An 18,995-nucleotide genomic window follows, 5' to 3' on the forward strand; every position below is an offset into this window, starting at 1 on the left:
TCTGCTGAAAGTAAAGGGGAAAAAAAATCACATCCCAAAGTATATTGATAAAAAATGGATTATGCTGGTTTAATGAACTGAAAAGACATTGGCTTCAGGTATAGCTGGATCCAGGTGCTGAGGCAGCGTGATCGGGACCTGGTTTTTCACTTCTTAGCCCATTTCTGTTGGTAGTTCCATTTTTAGGTCTTGCATGCTGGCACTGGTTTCAGCCTGCCTGTTTCTAGGCCTGCAAGAGAGAACAGGATTTTCTCCCTGGTAGCTCTTATGTAAGCCCCCAAATTCACTTTGATAGGACTAACTTAGGTTTGCTTGCTCATTCCTGAATTAATCAGTGCCTGACCTTAAACTTAGTGGACATGGATGATAAGTTTTGTGCCTGGAACTAGGGTTGTCCCAGAGCCTATAGACTAGGAAAGATGGTCCCTGCAGAGTATGCTTGGGACATTGATCATTCCAAGAAAAGATAGTGGATTCTGGACTGGAGAAGACAAAACACTGAATACTACTCTGGAGAGACACCTGTCTCAGAAGCATAACATTTTGGACCTAAAGGGTCTTGCAAACACATGTCCCTACTATCCCAGACAAAGAGGACCCCCGTTACAACCTCTCTAAGAGACAGCCATTCCAATTCTGTCTGCATCCCACTAATGATAGGGAGCTCACCTGTATCCAGACCATCCTGGATCACTGGATCACTCTATCCTGGGATAGCTGTGCCTTAAGAGAATTAATTCTTCTCTCCACTGAGTGTTCAAATCTATCTGTCCATCTAATTATACATGGGCACTGGCCCTCCTGGACCCATCTGGAAGACCCTCAGATAGGCAAAGACTGACATCACTGTCTCCTGCGGTCTTTTTTTCACTCCGAGAAGCAGCCTCTAGACTTTGTTGTATGCAGCTTGGTTTCTAGCTCTTTGCCATTGGCTGGCTTCATCAGAGTTGTTGACCAGAGTCAGGAGCTGACTGTGAGGTTGAAGTCTTGGGAGTCTTTAGGAGGATATCCAAGCCTCCTCTTCGAACACCTGCACAGCTGTGGAGGGGGTTGGTTCCTGTCCAAGTTGTCCCTTCCCTTGTGGTCCATGTAAATTGCTCTTTTAGCCAATTTCAGGGCTCCCAAAGCAAAAGTAACTAGCTCCAGGGTGTGTTATTATAAGGAGATTGATTGCATGTAACTAAAGGGATCTTTTTCTAGGAAGAACATTTTATGTAGCCACAGGCAAATGGCGCCCACTGTTTGGTCAAGTGCATGGGCCTCCCTGCTAGGTCCTTCTTCTGCTACTCCTGTTTCTGGTGCTCAGAGCTGGCCTCTGTTCCTGGGACTGCATCCAGCCCATAATGGATCCAGTGGCTCACGCTCCAGGTAGCACATGGATGGATCATCTCGTCTTGGGGACCCTGCAGCGTTTTGTGCAGCTCTGTTAATTTTGGGTAGACCTAGGGTGCTGCCATTCCAGATAGCCACCAACCGTTCCTTGGCCAGCCTCAAGCATATGATACCACCATTCCTCCCATCACCAAAAGCAAGTGAGGAGTCAGCGAAATCACCCAGTAGCTTGATTCAATCAGAGTCAGAGCTGTGTGGCTATGGTTCCAACTCTCTCTGCCATCGGAGTGGGTTAAAGTAATCCTGGCTGCTGTAACAAGTAAACCCCACATTGTATAGCAGCTCAGAGGTGACGGAAGCTGTTTTTTCCCCTCTGTCACAGGTCCGGTGTGTGATCAGGTCATGTGGTCTCTGGGTTCCAGGTTCCTGGATGTTCTAGCACCTTTAACTCAGGGCTTCCAACAGGATCCGAGGGATGTCTCGATGGCAGCCAGGCAGAGAGGAGCCCCAGCCAGGAGGAGCGCCCATGCAAACTGTGTAGGAGATGTCCTCTATGTGACACCTGTTTCTGCTCCTCTCCCACTGGCCAGGGCAGAACTTAATCTCGAGGCCACACATGACTGCAGGAGAGACTGGAAATACAGTCTATCTGTAGGCAAAGGGCAAGAGCCAGATTTTGGTGAGCAGAGAGTGGTCTGAGGCACACAGTCCTGATCCAAATTATAAGCCTGGACCATTCAAAGAGGAAGCCGAGGACATGGTGCATGTCAACAGAGGAAGTGTGGTGAGCAGGCAGGCGGGCGGGCAGTCCCTGCTGCTGGTTCTGTCCCGCTGAGACTCCCCTCCAGCTGTCTCCAGAGTGCTGGTTCCCTCTAGCACCCTTGACTGACCATGACCCATTCCCAGGACAAAGGCAGGAGACCCGGTTTGTGCATGAGCCCCAGAGACTTCTTGAGTCACTACCTCCCACTCATTGCTTCTCTCACACCCAGGACGCGTGATTTAAAGGCATCACGATAGCATCACTGAAGGTGCCGCTGAACCGCTTGGGATGTCTGAAAGCCTGTCGGGCAAAAGAAACTGATTTGTAACTTGGAGGCAGGCAGAAACCCAGGGATGGATTTCTGATAACATGGTGTGATGGATGTCTAGCATTTCCTGACTTCTCTTAACAACACTTCAACTGCCATGACTCCATCTCATCAGCTCCCTTCACATTCGAATTCCTTTTCAAAGAATCTTCTCAAACTCAAGTATCTTTCATAGACTCTCAGCCTGCTCGGTCGGCTATAATTATCGCCTTGATGATCAAGTTGAAGTTCCACTTGCTGCTGGGTGACAACTTGCCCAGGAGGGACCCTCTTCCCAGGCAGCTCGTGCAGCAGTCCAGCAGGGTCCCACAAACTCTCCGACCTCTCGATGCTCCTGACCCAGCTTTCTTCCCTGAACCCATCTCTGGAAAGGGCTGTCCTTCCGAGAGCCCTGCTCTGCTCGGACGACGGTAAAGGAGGATGGTGTTCTGGGCCTACATGGTTGCATGCAAGGTGAGGTCATCTCAGCAGACAGGGGGGCTTTGTTCAAAGTCACAAGTTCATGCTGATGTGTTCATAGTCACGCCATTTCACCAAGCCCCTCTTTTCTTATTATCACCTAAGAATCTCTTGATTTATGTTCTGGTTTCCTTCGCAAAGCTCCCAACTCTCCGTCTCACACACACACCAGTTTCTAAATGCCAAGCTGGACATGCGGAGACGGAAAGGAGAAGGGAGTTGGGGGAAATCGGAGAGGGTGACGAACCATGAGAGACTGTGGACTCCAAGAAACAAACTGAGGGTTTTGGAGGGGAGAGGGGTAGGGGGTTGGGTGAGCCTGGTGGTGGGTATTAAGGAGGGCACGTATTGCATGGAGCTCTGGGTGTGGTGCATAAACAATGAATTCTGGAACACTGAAAAGAGATTAAAAAAATAAATACATACTAAAAAGAAAATAAATAATGCCAAGCTGCTCATTGTCAAGCCAAACTATATGTTGAATTATAATAACGCCCCGAGCTTTCAAAACATCAGCATTCAAATGCTAACGTGTGGCTACTTGCTCCCATGATTTCTCATTGATGACATTCTATACCGTGCATGTCTGTTAATATTTATCTGAGCCGGGGGACTGCATTGCTGATTACTTTTTCCACTTTACTAAATTTATTAACAATGGTTTACACATCCAGCACATTCAGGAAACCAGCAACAGGGTAATTCCACTTAGGATTCCGTGATTCCTTTTAATATGGTTGGATCTTATCCAAGCATCCTTTTAAGGAAGAGCACTTCACGGTGAGTAAGAAGTGGACTCTATAAAGTCAGAATCCTCTCCTATTTAAGAGGCTTTCGGAATAATCCTGTTCACGGAGCATACAACACAACAAGAGCATCCTTACCCAGGGCAAAGGGATCTGAATGATTCAGAGAGGGAGGTGTGTGGTGTGGGGAGGCGGGGCAAGGTGGGTGATTGAGGGCAGAAGGTAGTGATAGGAAATGGCAGGGTCGAGTTGGGGAATTGGATGGATACGTTGGATCATTCTTTCATGGGACCCAGAACTGGTTTCCATGAAAGAATTATGCCAGACTCTTCAGACCCTAGAGATCTAGTGGAATAGAGAAAGACACACACGCACGCACACACACACACCCCTATCTCATGTATGGCCACTGCCTTTACGGCTTTATTCCCTCTGCGTAGAATGCATTTTCTACTGCTGCCCAACCTGCAAACTATCCTAGTTCAGAGGATGAAGATCCATGATCTACCACCCACACCCTTTTCCCTCTGCACACTACACCCGAGGTACCTCTCTTGTATACTTGCCACACTTGACTGTAGTATGTATGTGGTGTGTGTGTGTGTGTGTGTGTGTGTGTGTGTGTGTATCAGTCTCCCTTCCCTTTTGACAGTGGTCTTTCATGGACAGAAAGCGTTGCTTCTGCATCTTCATATCCTTAGCGTCTGGCGTGTGGTCAATACACAATGAATGTTGAATGAATGGGTAAAATTAGCGTCCAACTCATCATGAAATCTTAATGAACATTAAACTCTTGGTGAATTTTATCCCATCCGGACTCTCTTCTTTATCAATATCCAGGAAGACATTTGATATGCACACTAATGATGACCATGCATATTTCATAGAAATGTTCCAGAATCTACCAAGCCTCCCTATTTGTCATTTATAATGGCCTCGTGTTATTCATGCTATTAATGGCACTGTGTTAATACATTCTGTTTTGCTCGGTCAGCCCCCTCTTCTCTGGCTTTTGGGTTGTTGACAGTTTCTGGTTGTTACGGATCATGCCACTAGAGATGTGTTTTCCTTTCTTTTGGGCTAATACCATGGGGTTTGTTACCAAAGAGAGAATTACTGGGTCAGAGAGTATCAACGGTGGCTCAGCTTTCATTCACATTGCCTGATTGCTTATGTAAATTGGTCCCCAGTTTTTCTAGAAAGCAGTGCTGAAGGATGGGCTTCTGCTGGCTGCCAATCTTCGGTTCTCCTCATATTTATTTTTTGTGGCTTTAATAGGCATGTAATGGGACCTGAAAGTTGCTCGGATCTAAATTTTATTTCATAGCTGGCGAGATCGCACATGTTTCCACACCATGATTTACCACCTCCGCTTCCCAGCGTGATTCTGTTCATCTCCTTTGACCACTTATCAGGGGGAATCTCACAGCAGCCCATCCGTTATCTGTTTTGGGCAGTAAGCAGACCTGGGATGGGGAATGTGACAGACATAATGGATGCCACTGCTTTCCTTTTAATATTTATTTTTATTACATTGTGGTGCAAAAATTTTCTTTCTTATATATTTGAACCCATCCATCAGAGCCCTGATGGTATCTGTTTCTTCAATAGCCAGGAATTTATCTCTTCATCGGCGGCAGCTGGGATGGCGATGCCGGTCCCTTGTCTCCAGGATTGTCACAGATTAACGGTATGAGACAACTGAACTTGACAGGCATGCTGTATGAATTTCAATGAACTCTCCCCCGGCCTGTTAGCCAACTACCCCAGCTATGTTTATTAAATAACAATTTCTTTCCCCAATGTGCTCTTTGGCTGGTCGTCTGTTAGTTTGACTAGGGTCTGGATTCATCTCGGGGAATCTCCTCTAGTCAACTTTGCTGCTTTCGGCTCAGTGCGGGATGGGGTCAGCGACTGACCAGTCCCATCTTAATCGCTCAGGAGGGATCAGATCTCACTGCCATTAAAAGACAGATCCTTTGGTGGTTCTCCACCTGGAAGAACAAGCATCCCACACTCAGAGCCATCGAATTCTATTAGAGGACTTATGGGGATTTACACCGGTATTGCATTCACTCTATATATTGACTCTGGGACAGAGCATATGTACTTAGGGATTACAATTAGACCACAGCTGGAAAACTCTCCCAAACACCTCAGAGCTTCAGACAACAGGAAGACTCAAGTTTCCTTCACATGGGGCTGACCTGGAATATGTCCCAAAGGGTTGGGGTGATCATTTTGAGTAATGTGGTTTTTCTGAAGCCTTCCTCAGCCCCATCCCAGGATGGTGACCTGGACAAATCCACAGCAAGAAGACCAAGAGGGAGTTTTGACTACACCCTAGGAGTCCTATGGTGAAGGTGTTGGTGGGTTGGTGGTGGGTCAGGGTAGGGATGGCAGTAGAGGATTCATAGCCCCTCTGATCAGTCTGGATCCTGGAACAGGACTCCCACTATTTTAGCACCAGTATTTTCAATTCTTCTGCTTAAGTGTCTTTCAGTTACAGCCTCCTGGTGAAGCCCCCACCTGTATACCTCCTCCTCCATCACCTGTACCTCCTCCATCACTGTCCTACTCTTTTCCCTGGGGCCAGCCAATCACCAAACCCATGTGTCTACCTCCTAAACATCTCTCCTCGTCCCATTACCCACCTCCGCGACCCCCACCATCACTCTGGCCACCACCATCTCTCACCAGGGCGTGCTGCATGAGCTCTTCAGCTCCCATTGCTCTGAACTTGCAAACCTCTTAGTGTGGTTTACAGGTCCCTATCTGGCGTGGTGCTGCTCCTTTATCTTTCCATGCCTTCCCTACCCTCTAGCCTCCAGCCACTCTAAATGGGATTCCTTTTCTTGCACCCACTCTGACCTCTGGCATTTTCACCTGCTGTTCCCTTTGCCTGAACGTCTTTTCCCGGTCCCCTTTTCCTGAATTACCAACTATTTATCTTTGAAGCTTCATATTAAAAGCCATATCCTTCCGGTAACTTCTCTGATCTCCCAGTGTGGGAAGAGATGCCTAGTCTTTTATGCTCCGGTAGCACCCTGTACTTTACCCATCACTGGGCCATCCTTCATACTGGTCTGTTCAGAAGACTATATCCCCCAGCCCCCTAAATATCGTGACACCTTTGTTCACTCCTGTTATGTCCAGTGCTTGGCATATGGTACTTCCCACAGTATTTGTGCTCTATAACTATTTCATTCCACATACTGTGACAATACGCACGCTCTCTTCATGCTCTTCAGTACGTCCCTCTGATACCTGGTACTGAGTGGCAGGATCCTTCTGTCTTGCTCATTCTCCTCTGAATAACTCCCAGTCCTTGCCGCTAAGCAGCTCAGTCTAACCGTGGCGATGTACAAGGAAGCAGGTGAAGACCGTGGGCCAGCGCGAGGTGACTTGTGTGTATGAGAATCAGTGATAACGGAACGGATTCCAGGGAGGGGATGGGTAGATGCTTCCTGGAAGAATTGCCTCTGAGCTGAGTTTTTTGGGTTATTTTTGGGGGGTTTTTGAAAGGAAGAGCTGGACGGGAATGGAGGAAAGGAAAGAGACTCATGAAGTATTCTTCATTTTCTTCTAAGTGCCCAAAAGCAGCTAAGGAGAGACAATCCTTATGTCTACTTCCACTGACAATTTTTACCCCTCCCATCAGCTCCATTTCACTGGAAGATGCGACGCACCCCCGGGATACTGAATACCGCTCCCCTTTCTCAAAACCCCTTCAATGTCTTCACTCATCTAAAATAAGCCCGGCTGATCCTGCAGGGCAAATTCTACCTATAATTGATGGTACTGATGCCCAGTGCATGATTTCCCCAGATGAGGGAATGGATGCGGAAGAGGTGAATTGTTTTGAGGCGGTTGCACAGAGCTAATTAGAAGCACAGCCAGGAGTCAACTCCAAGGACCTGCTCTTTTCACCACATCCTGCTGCCTGCTACATTTTTAAACACGCGTGTGCTAAAGATTGATAGTTTGGTGGGGGTACTAGAGGAGCAATACCCAAATCCTGAACTTGAGCAGTTAGCCTTCCTGGATGGATTCTTCAAGAAATGTATCACTTACTAGGAAACAAAGACACATATTCAGTAAGAGAAGACAGAAACATTTTGCCTTCCGTATCCTAAGACCGCCGTTCGATGAAGTTAGAAATAAATCTCACAAAGGAGAAGGGGCTATCCAGTCACAGAAGTCACAGAGAAGTTAACAGTCCTAAATAAAGCCACGGAAAGAGAAGCAATTCAGAATAGAGTATTTAAAGAACAAAGATATAAACACAGCATAACATATAAATTTATGGGACGCTGCCAGGCTGCTACTTAGAGGAGGAAGTATTGCTCGTGATGGCCTCTCTTAGTGAGAAAGAAGAAAAACCAGGAATTAAGTCTCTACCTAAATAACCCAGAAGGGGTACAAATTATTAAGGGAAGGGAAAGTGGAAAGAGTAATAAACCCCCAAACAGACATGAATAAAACAGAGACATAAAATTGAACTTGAAGCACAAACTAAGACAGTGCCTTCCCAACCTGGCCATGCATCAGAATTAGGGGATGCTTGTTTGAACCATGAATGTTCCAGCTTGAGCTCAGACCTGCTGAATCAGACTCACGGCAGGGCAGGGAGCTGGAATCTGTATTCCTGAAAAATTCCCTTCATGACTGTTCTACATTCACCATATTCACCTTTCTGTCCTCTGATGTTGAGAGGCATTGTCTACCCTGATTCTCTCATGAGACTTACGGGCTCCTTGGCCAACATGACCCTTGGTAATCCTCAGCCTTTCTTTCCTCCATTGTGGTAGGAATAGCCAGGTCACAAGGGGATCCCAGCATCTAGACCCGGCTGATTGGTCTAAGAGCAGACACTTGATTTGTACTGGGCCCGTGTTCCTTTTCTCTGGGATTTTTGGATTTGGAGCCTGGAGAGTTGTCTCACGGTCTGGATTGTTATCTAGGAAACATTATGCCCCCTGCCACCATGTCTCCCACCCTGTGGAGTAGAAAAATGGCAGAAGCTGGTCTTTAGAGAGAGAAGGCTGAAGGCAACATACAGAGAGACGCATAGATGCCAGAGAGAAGAGGAAAGCCCAGTGTAATTCAAGTCCTTGCTTCTTTTTGTCCTAAGACCCAGTAGCTTCCTGCCCTTGGAAATGCACTTTTCCCTTCAAGTGTAAGCTGGTTTGAGCAGCGTTCTTGTCCCACATATCAAAGGAAGAATAGCTAAGTCACACATTTACTGAGTTCCTCTTGCTCCAGGCACAGGGTCCCAATATCATCATCTACTCTTATCCTAAAAGAGAAGTAAGAACATAGTTGCAGGAGTCACACCTTCTGTGCCTTGGTGACAATTTTTTTTTGGGTCCTTGTATGATAGAAGTCAGTCCTATGACTCAGACTCTACTTTCTTCTCTGTGACCTACCTTTCTGCTTCTCAAGGTCAAATCTGATTATGCAGCCAAGTAGCCATGGAGCTGGGCACAATTTGTAGCAGCAATGAGCAAGAGGCCCATCCTTTGGAAAACTGTGGAATAAGCAATAAATCATAGAACCTATATTCATAATTTTTTTTTAAGATGGAGAAGGCACCCCTGGTAGGAGCACTGTCAAAGGAATCATCGCAAACACATTCAAGAACATATGCTGCATATCCCATCGAGACTGAGGACAGTGTTAAGTCTGGGTATTCTGAAACAAGTAGTGTGAGGTCACTTGCCATGGAGTCTGACAGGTGGAAGAGGAGACGTATGTGTGAAGGAAAGGAAGGAGTATGGAGGTGGGGTCTCAACTCTTAACCACTGGCGCAGTCAGGGGAGGCTGCCTGGAAGAGGAATCGTCTGTGCCAGGTCTTCATGAGAGAGCTCATGGGCAGATCAGGCAGCAGAAAGAGCTTGTGGAAAGGCACCACATGACACTCAGTCATCTGGGTCACTGGAGGGCCCATTGGGGAGCAGTAGGAATGAGGCATGTGGAGCAGGAGGAGACCACATCTGGAAGGTCTTATGTGCTCTGCTCTGGGGCTTGTACTTGATCTTGGTGGTGAGAGAAAGCTGGGAAGGGTTTCAAGATAGGGAGTGGTCTTGGCAGATGTGCAGTTACTAGTGCTATTTCTCAATTATTTCTGGCTCTTCTTTCTTGGCCCTTGGAGGTACCACATTTCTGGGCCTCCTTGTCCTTGGGTGGGATCACATGAATGACTTTGGCCAGGGAGACATGAGTGGAAGTGACATCTGTTATTTCTGGGTCAAGCGTCTCGTTGCTGGAGTAAGACCCCGTGGAGTTCTCATCCCCTCTTTCCTGTTAACTGTCTTCCATCCAGATGGTGACTGCTCCACCGGCCCCAGGGGTGGGGAGGGAACAGAGCTCTTGGAAGCCCCCTGCTGGACATGGAGTATCAACAAACAATAAACCATTATTCTTTTTAAGCTCTGAGATCTGGTTGCCTTGTACCACAGCATAACGAATCAGGTCCTGGCTGGTGCAGCTGAGTCATCCATCCCCAAATTGGGAGGTGGTGTGGGAGGATAGTGGCAGACAAGACTGGGCCTCTGTCCATGCCAGCGGAGGACATGGAGGCCTAGGGTACCTCAGATGGGCAGCCCAGGGACTGACCAGCGGTATCACCCACATCTCATTGCCCATATGACTGGTAGTCTTGACCCCCTTGGGGCCAATCACCCAGTGGCTCCTTGAAGAAGTGTGAAATTCTGAATATGATGATGAAAAGTGGAAAGTAAAGGTCTGGAGAGATTATACATAGGGAAAAACCTTGACTTAAAAACAAGCACATGAACTTTGAAAATGTGAATCTCCTTCCCACTAAATGCATAGATCCAGTCCAATAAATGGCACGCATGGATTTTGAAAAGTGTGATTGAAGAAAAAGGCTCCCCGGAAACAAAATACAAAGGCAAGACAGCAGAATACAGTGAGAGAAGAGGGACTTCAGAGTCACAGACCCACCTTCAGACAGAGCCTTCAGACTCTGCTTTCAATATTTACAATATAACCTCCTCACGCTTGCCCATTCCTTCACCTTCCACTTACCCAATAAATACTGAGTGTCTTCCGCGTGCCTCTGAGCCCCTGAGACCCTGACTGTGTGCTACATAGGACTCACAGTCCAGGGGCACCCACACACGAATATGGGTTCCCCATCTGCGCAGTGGGAAATTCACTCACCTGCCGGGGCTTGTAAGCATGGGGTTAGCACAGAAACCACCTTGCAGTGTGCACAGCAGCCCGGAGATGCTAAACCGACGGTGACTAAGAGTATTAAAATGTCAGAGACTGATAATAGACCACAGGATGTTGTAGGGAAGAAAAAAAAAGCCCTTCTGCTCAGTTATCGTTGGAGATCCATGCATTATCTAGCGTTTACAAGGAGGCCGTTTGTAACTTTTGAAGTCACGATGGAAATGGAAAGGAAATTTGGGCTCCGGACTCTTCACTCCAAAACACTTCCTCCTAAGCCCATGCACGGGAGTCTGAACGTTTTATGACAGATGATTTGGCCCTATAACATGGGGTAGACAGAGAAGGGTTAGGAGGGTAGTGGGTGTGGGGGGGGCTCATCAGGCTGCTCATTTGAGAACTGGTTCTTGGGTCTTCCCACCTGGACCCCCGGGACTACCTCCCCCACCCCTGAAGATGGTAGGACACCTTACCTACCATCACAGTGTGTGCAGAATTTAGAAGATGTATCCGAGCGAGCTAGACCTGTCAGGTGTCTAATTACTCTTTGTTTTTAGGAGAGGAGAGAGCATGGAAGGAACATGGGCAGCAAAGTCATGAGCATTTGGAGTCAAATCCATCTTTGGGACTTTGGTAGGTTAATTAATCTCTCTGGGTCTTGGCTTATCTCACTTTGAAATGGACTGGAAATGGGGCTACGTGTATGTGCATGTCTATGCATCCAAATGACTATACACATAAATACATATAAAATATGAATATATATCTACACATAATACACATACATTTATGCAAAATACATATTCACGTATGTTTATGTAAATATATTAAATGTGTATTTACAAACATACACACGCACACACAAACATAGTCTAGCACCGTGCCTGATGTGCTAACCAGGAGGGTCCCCATCAGTGGAGAAAGGGAAGGTGGCCACTGAGGTGTCATGTCTGCAGCCCTGCGAGGGAGCCCATCCTGTTTCACTGGGACACTGTGAAGGACCTGGTCCGACTGCAGAGTTGTGGTTAGTACTCTTTGTGCAGCTGGGAGGGTGCTGACCTATGGTAGCTATGTCAGCTTCCATGAGATTTGAAGAATACTAGCTGTGGGGTCTTGAACCATTCTCCAAAAGTAATTCTTTCATAGCTTAGCTATTAGAATTCAGGCACCAAATCATCTCTCCAGATGCCATTTAACTAGGTACCGAGATAGAAGAGGACATCAGACAGTTGACAAAAGATGCTGTCCCAGGCCAGAGAAAGGGCTCCCTACTGACTAAAGTCCCCCCATCCCCAGAACCATGCCAGCCCCAGGCCAGCCATGACCATCTCTGCCCCAGTCTCTCAATCATGGGCTGAGAGCCAAGAGGTCAGAGGCACAAAGCTGGGATTCTTAGTTACCTTCTCCCTGTGGCTTTTTAAAGTGTCTAGACTTGAGTTTTTGTCTTGAAATTAATGTAAATCTGTCCTGGAAACCATATTGTCCATTTCTGAGATCCAACTAAGATGGCCCAGGAGTAGCTTCAGTGGGGAGGCTACAGGGACACCTCCTAACCAAAGCCAAACATTCTGAGCAGGTGTTCCAAACCCAGCCAACCCTCAGATCATCTAAGAAGCGCATTAAAATGCTGATTTCCAGGCTGACCCACTGGGATGTCTGGAATGGTATGTGATGGGGTGGGAGGAAGCTGTAGTTTGACCTGCTTGGCTAGGGCTTCTGATGAATGTCTGTCTCTGGGAAACACAGCTCTACAGTGGGACCAGGTCCCTCACAGTGTCCCAGTGAAACAGATGGGCTCCCTAGCAGGGCTGTGGATCTGACTCAGCAGTGGCCATGTTCCCTTTCTCCATGGATGGGGACCCTCCATGGGCTTGACATCACTTTCATTCTAAATCCCCGTGCCCTTTCCCCTTGCTTCTGACAAGGGAGGAGGCAGAGGACGAAGAGCCAAGACTGGCTGAGTGCCCAAGAGAGGCCAGGTCCCGGGCTAAGGGCCCCATTTACTTTATCTCATTTAATCCTCAAAGTACACCAATACTTCGTGACATTTTGGGATAAGGAAGCCGAGGGTGAGGGAGTCGAAGTAGCTGGTTTTCACAGGCACGCATGAATCTGAATCTGGGATTGTGTGCCCCCTCAAAGCAGGCTCTTCCTCCTAGACACTATGAATGACAGAGAACTTTCATTTCAAACTAGGTCTTCTGTCTGCTCTGAGAAGAAGGGGTCAGGACACCGAACAGGAAGATTAATCAATAAGATCTTGTATTAAGTCAGATGGACAATGACTTGCTCAACCCCTGCGTTCTCATACTTATCCTCTGAGGTTGATACTATTCTTTCCTCCCTTTTATAGATGGCCAAGGACTCCAGAAATTGAGTAATTTACCAAAGCTGGCATATGGCGGACCAGGTGGTCTGGATCCGGAGCCTATGATCTCAGTCCCTGTGCCGCTCCTTAACCAAAATGGTAGCCTCCAAGGTGAAGAGACAGAGGGGTTTAATGGCACTCAAGAGAGAGAATTATCAGGATTCGGTGGCTGGTGAGATGGGGTTGGTGAGAGAGAGGAAGGAGCCAAAGGCGACAGCTAGGTTCTGAGTGGGTGACCCATGGACCCAACCTCCTTCATCTATAAGACGAGATAAGGATGGGAAGGTGGTTCGCAGAGGGAGAGGGAGAAGATAAATTAAGTCTGGGGTCTACTGACTTTGATATGTCTGTGAGATCACCAAGCCAAATTTGTGTGTCTTCGGGAAAGAATCATAATTCATCCATCCATTTAAAAATATTTGTTCAGTGCTTAATTTGACAATGTTGTGGGTCAGGCCCTGGTCACACATGGACTGGGCGGTCCCACAACTTGTGGGCTAAAGCCTCCCGCTCCTGAGGAACAGACCCTCATATTGACATGTTTATTTCTGAGACCTTCTCCGGTATCTTGTTCCATCCTTTAGAATTTCCACTCACACCAATCACCAGTTATCGATCACTGATGACAGAGTCTGTGGCTAGAATGACATTTCCACGACTCAAAGCCACAGATGGCTGACTGCCATTGTGTGGCAGGGAACTTCGTGCTAACTTAGGGTTTCTGCGTCATGGGGGAGAAGTCAGGGAAGACTTGGAAATTCTTGTCTTTTTGCCCATCTTTTCCTCCTGCCGAGCCCAGTGCCAGAGATGAGAAAGGCAGGGGTGCCGGTGTTTCTGGGGCTCTCAGGTTGGGGAAGAGAGGGAGCCACAGCTCTAACATGGGGAAGGACGGAGCTGCTTTGCAAAGAGAGGGTTATGATGCATTGAGGCTGATGAAGGAAATTTGCAAACCTACTGAGCTGGGATCCTATGGTGCTGTGGGGGTTGCCTATCCTGGTGTGGCGAGGAGGAAGCCACACCCGTGGGCTGTTTGATGTGGGCGGGTCACTTTATCTCTCTGAGCCTCATTTTTCCATCTGACACCTGCTCTGTAGGAATCATAAGGGGATTCCACAGGAAACTGGTGCAAAACTTTTGGCATGTGGTAGAGCCTCTCCTTCTGTCCATCACTTAGGGGGTCTTGATCTGCAACAGCTTCCCATTTCAGTGATGCTTGGAAGCCCCTCGACCTTCTCTGTAAGTTTCTATGCATGTGTTTGTAAACGACTTTTAATATTTTTATATAGGTATGATAAATATATGTAAAACTATATATATATATGCATATATTTGTATGGGTTTTTTTTAAGATTTTTTTTACTTACTTGACAGAGGCAGACACAGTGAGAGAGGGAACACAAGCAAGTGGAGTGGGAGAGGGAGAAGCCAGCTTCCTGCTGAGCAGGGAGCCTGATGTGGACTTGATCCCAGGACCCTGGAATCATGACCCGAGCCGCAGACAGATGCCTAATGACTGAGCCACCCACGTGCCCGTGGATGTTTTAGATTAATTTTCTGCAAAGGAAAAGGAATGAGATTTGCATTGGTGTGGTTTTCTTTGTATAAATGTACAACGTAGTTCTATTCTTCAATATTTTACATTTCAGAAAAAGAACTATCGGAAAAGTTTTCTTAAAATTATCCATACTCCCTAGACATGAACACATGTCACTGTATCTTTCTTTCTCTATACATACTCACAGACAGTCATTTCCAAGGTGGCATCCTTGTCTAGCCACTGTTTTGTTTTGTGTTTTTTGCATTTTAACTCATTTCACAAGTGCCCGTGTGTGTGTTTGTGTGTGAGAGGGAAAGACTTTTAATGCCTTTGTGTAGAGAAGATCTGAGGATTTCATAACATTCTGTTGCACTGATACTCGACTAGTTAAGAAAACCCTCCTCAGTGCTGAACGTTTCAGTCTTTGCCTGTGATCTTTGGTGGATAAGATAAGATCTGGGGCTAAGCCCCTCCCAGTGATAATGCCTGCATCCTGCTGGGGACGGAGAGAGATCTCTTTTCCTAAGTGAGGGCTCATTCTCATTTTGAGCCCCTGCTAGCAGATTAGGGTTTCATTTCGGAACTCTGGCTATTTTTTCCATTCTAGACCACACGGGTAGAATTTTCCCACTTGAGAAGCAGAAGTAACAATCCCACTGGCTGTTCCTTACACAAGTAAAGAGGAGATTTAATACATTTACGTAAAGGCAGAATGTTCAAAGGAGTGTACTGCTGAAAGCAATGAAAATAGGCACCGACCTGCCCCGGGAAACATGTCAGTGTCAGAGGCTCTTTTAAGCTGGTTGTGTCCCCACAACAACCTGATGAGTTAGTTATAATTCTTAATCCCTGTTTGGCAGAAGAGGGAGCTCAAGTCAGAGAGGGTAACTGACGTGGCCAAGTTCACACAACCAGGAAGCGACTTGAACCTGGTTGTCCAAGAGCTCAGGTCTAGGTTAAAATTCCCAGTCCTTGCCTTTGCTCTGCCAGAACCCCGCCCCCTTCTGGGGTCACCAGAGCTGCCCAAGACTCCTGATCTTTCTGAGGCTTTGACATCCCAGTTTCTCTTTGATGCTCTGAGACACCCCAGTTTGCTCCTGATACCCTTCCTCTGTACCCAAGATACCCATTCATTCATTTAACCTATAGTTATGGAACAACTCTTTGCCAAGCACTGTGCTGAATGAAGAATTGGCTTCTGTTTCTGTCACTTACAGGTATTATGTTTAGTTCACAGATATGAATGTGGAGAACAAGGAGAGTACAGGTGAGCCTAAACTAAGAGCCCTTTGCCAGAATCAGAGGAGCTAGGAAATATAGCCTTGTCTGAACTCTTTCCATGGCACTTCACTTGGGTGGGGGGGGGGGGAGAATTGTCATAATTTGTCTGTATTCTGCTCAGACCAGAAGGTACGTGAGTGTACTGCGCTATATCATGAAGGGAGCACTACCAACCTCCTCGGTAAGATTGAGGAATTTGCTGCTACTCCTGACTTTGAAGGAAGTAAACCCCAGTAATGACAGAAATAGACTTTGGGGACCAAGGAAACATGGGTAGATGAACTTGATTAACTTTGTGAGCCTCTGTGTCCTTCTCTGTGAAATGAGGATAATTATAATGACTAACACTTGTGTTGGTCGTAAAGTTTCATTGAGATGATGGACCTAAACACTGAGCTCTATGTGCCTGGTCTAGAGTAAGTGCACTGTTGATGATGGTGTTGATGGTGATGGAGACCAAAGCATAGCTGTTCATGTTGGCAGGTGCAATATGGGTGCCCAGGTGGCTAATACTAAGTAATTTTATTCAACAAGTCAGCCTGCTTAGTTTCCTAGTGACTGTAATTTATGGCTGTGAAGGGGATGATGGTGTGTGCTCTGGGGTGGGTGAATGGTCAATGGTGGGTACCTTCATGTTCTCCATGTAAGGTTGCCTTTGCTACCATCCATGCTGATGACGTCTGGGGAGTACCAGCCTGGTAGGTGATTGGGCCCTGCAGAGCATCCAGGTGACTTTGTAAAAGAGTAATGGGCTAGGCACAAGGTGTCCCAAAGCCCAGTGCAGCGGAATTAGTATGACATTCCAGGCAAGGCAGAGACCCCACTCAGATCCTTAGGGTCTCACCGTTAACAGTGACATCTTTGCTAGAGGTCACTGGTCTTTCAACAAACAACAGACACTCTAAGCCCACCTTGGGTTCATTCTGGAAGCCACAGTTGGTCTTAACTACCATGCTGTTGCTATCAAAAGTCTCAGCGACTGGGGAAAGCTGTCTTCCCATCTTCCTTGGTCCTAGCTTGCCACTGGGGATGGGAGTAGGGAAGAAAGTCTACACCCAAGGAGGAACGGAGCAGAGCTCAAAGCCAGAGGGAAATCCCTAGTAAGTCTTAGGGGAGGCAAACCACTGAATCTCTGTATATGAGTTGTGAGTTAGAACAGTCCCTCCACCTGGACCACAGGGCAACATGCCCTTCAACGACAGCCACAGGGTAATTTAAAAAAAAATCTCAGTATTATTGTATAATTTAAAAGTTTAATATCTTATATAATAAAACATTCATATATTATTTAAATACTCTTTTTTTTTTCCCCTGTAAAGTATCTGGGGGAGACAGAGAAAGAGGGAGATGGAGAGAGAGAGGAAGGGACCAAGATACAGACAGAAGTAGAGAGAGTCTTCAAATATCATTTAATGCCTAAATGTCAAAGGTTTAAAAAATTCAACAGAATTCTCATGCATTCTTTCCCCATAGGGGGCTACCCTTTAAACAATGACCTTTAAAAAAAAAAAACTGAAGCAAACAAACAGCCTGAGTGGCATGTTCTTTATCAGCCTGGATGGTCCACGCGCTAACAAGAAGAACTTCATCAGCCCAATGGTCAGTGTGGGAGGGGGACGGTCATTAGATCTCGGGATCTAACAGCTTCTCATGGACGTATCTGTCTGGGGTGATTGAGTCCTTGGTTCTTACCAGATGAGAGGTTCTAAATAATTATCATTTCTTGTGGTTGTAAAAATTCCAGTTTAACCTTCTAGCTGTCATGATTTATCTGATGTCTCTGGAGAGAGGCAGATTCAACTATGGAAGAACATATCAATTACATTGCTCATGCGACCTCCCTCAAGATCTCAGAGAATGGCTCAAAAACCAGGACCTCATAGTGGAAAGGGCATGGCACTTGATGTCTCAAGGCTTGGGTTCATGCCTTGGTGTCATTAATAAACTCCCAGAGGGAGCTGTGGGGTCAGACAGAGCAGACTTCCCAGATAATAGATGTTTTGCAAGCTTAATGAACAGCAACCCTCTTGGTATGTAAATATAAATAGAAATGGTAAGATTTTGGCTTAAAATTGGAACTTTGAAAATTGCACACTGAGACTGATAAATCTTTGTAATTAACATTAAACGTTTTGACACATGGAAGTGACCTTCTCAGCCCAGACTGGTGCGGGAACAGACCAGGCTGGGTCAAGTTTCAGTGAGTCCTGGATGAAGAGAAGAAGGATCTGGGTGGGCTGTGCACATAGAAATAATTTTCTTAGCTAAGGGATTCGCTAACTGCTAGTGAGGAGGAATTGGAAGTCAATTATCTGAATTTCATGCTATGTAGTATGATGACAAAGATTCTATTCTCAGTCCTTTGCCTATTTTCAAAAATGGCAGCCCTTTGGAGTGTTAAGAAAGAGGTAAACTCTGGAACCAGCGGTCTCCAATTCTTTTTTTCCATTCTCTCTTGAATCCCTCTTGATAACTCTTGTCAGGGTCCCCAGGTACCAAAGTCAAATGCAGTGGTCAATTCTCAGTTCTCACTCCCCTTGAACTCTCAAAAGCATTTGGCTCAGCTGGTCACCACTTCCTTCCTAAAATACTTTCTTCCCTTGGCTTCCAGGGCGCCGTATTACCCTACTTTTCCTGTTGCCTCTGAACACACCCCACCCTCACCTCCGCTGTCCCTCTTCCTTCTGAGTGTTCTCTCCTGGCTCTCCTCACCATCCTGGCCTACTAGCAATGGAGAATGCCAGGGCTTGATCAAAGGACCTTGTCCTTTCTTTGCCTACACCCAATCCTTGGTGATCTAACCCAATGCTACGGTTTTAATAACCATCTCTAGGCTGAACCATAAAAAAAAAAATAACCATCTCTAGGCTGAACCATAAAAAAAAAAATCACCATTTTGTAAATCAAAATAGTCAAATATACGCATTTTCATAGGATTAAGCCCAGTGATTGCTTCTCGGCCTTTTGGCTAAGATCAAGTG

The sequence above is a fragment of the Mustela nigripes genome, chromosome 16 (assembly GCF_022355385.1).
Source record: "Mustela nigripes isolate SB6536 chromosome 16, MUSNIG.SB6536, whole genome shotgun sequence".
Taxonomy (NCBI): Eukaryota; Metazoa; Chordata; class Mammalia; order Carnivora; family Mustelidae; genus Mustela; species Mustela nigripes.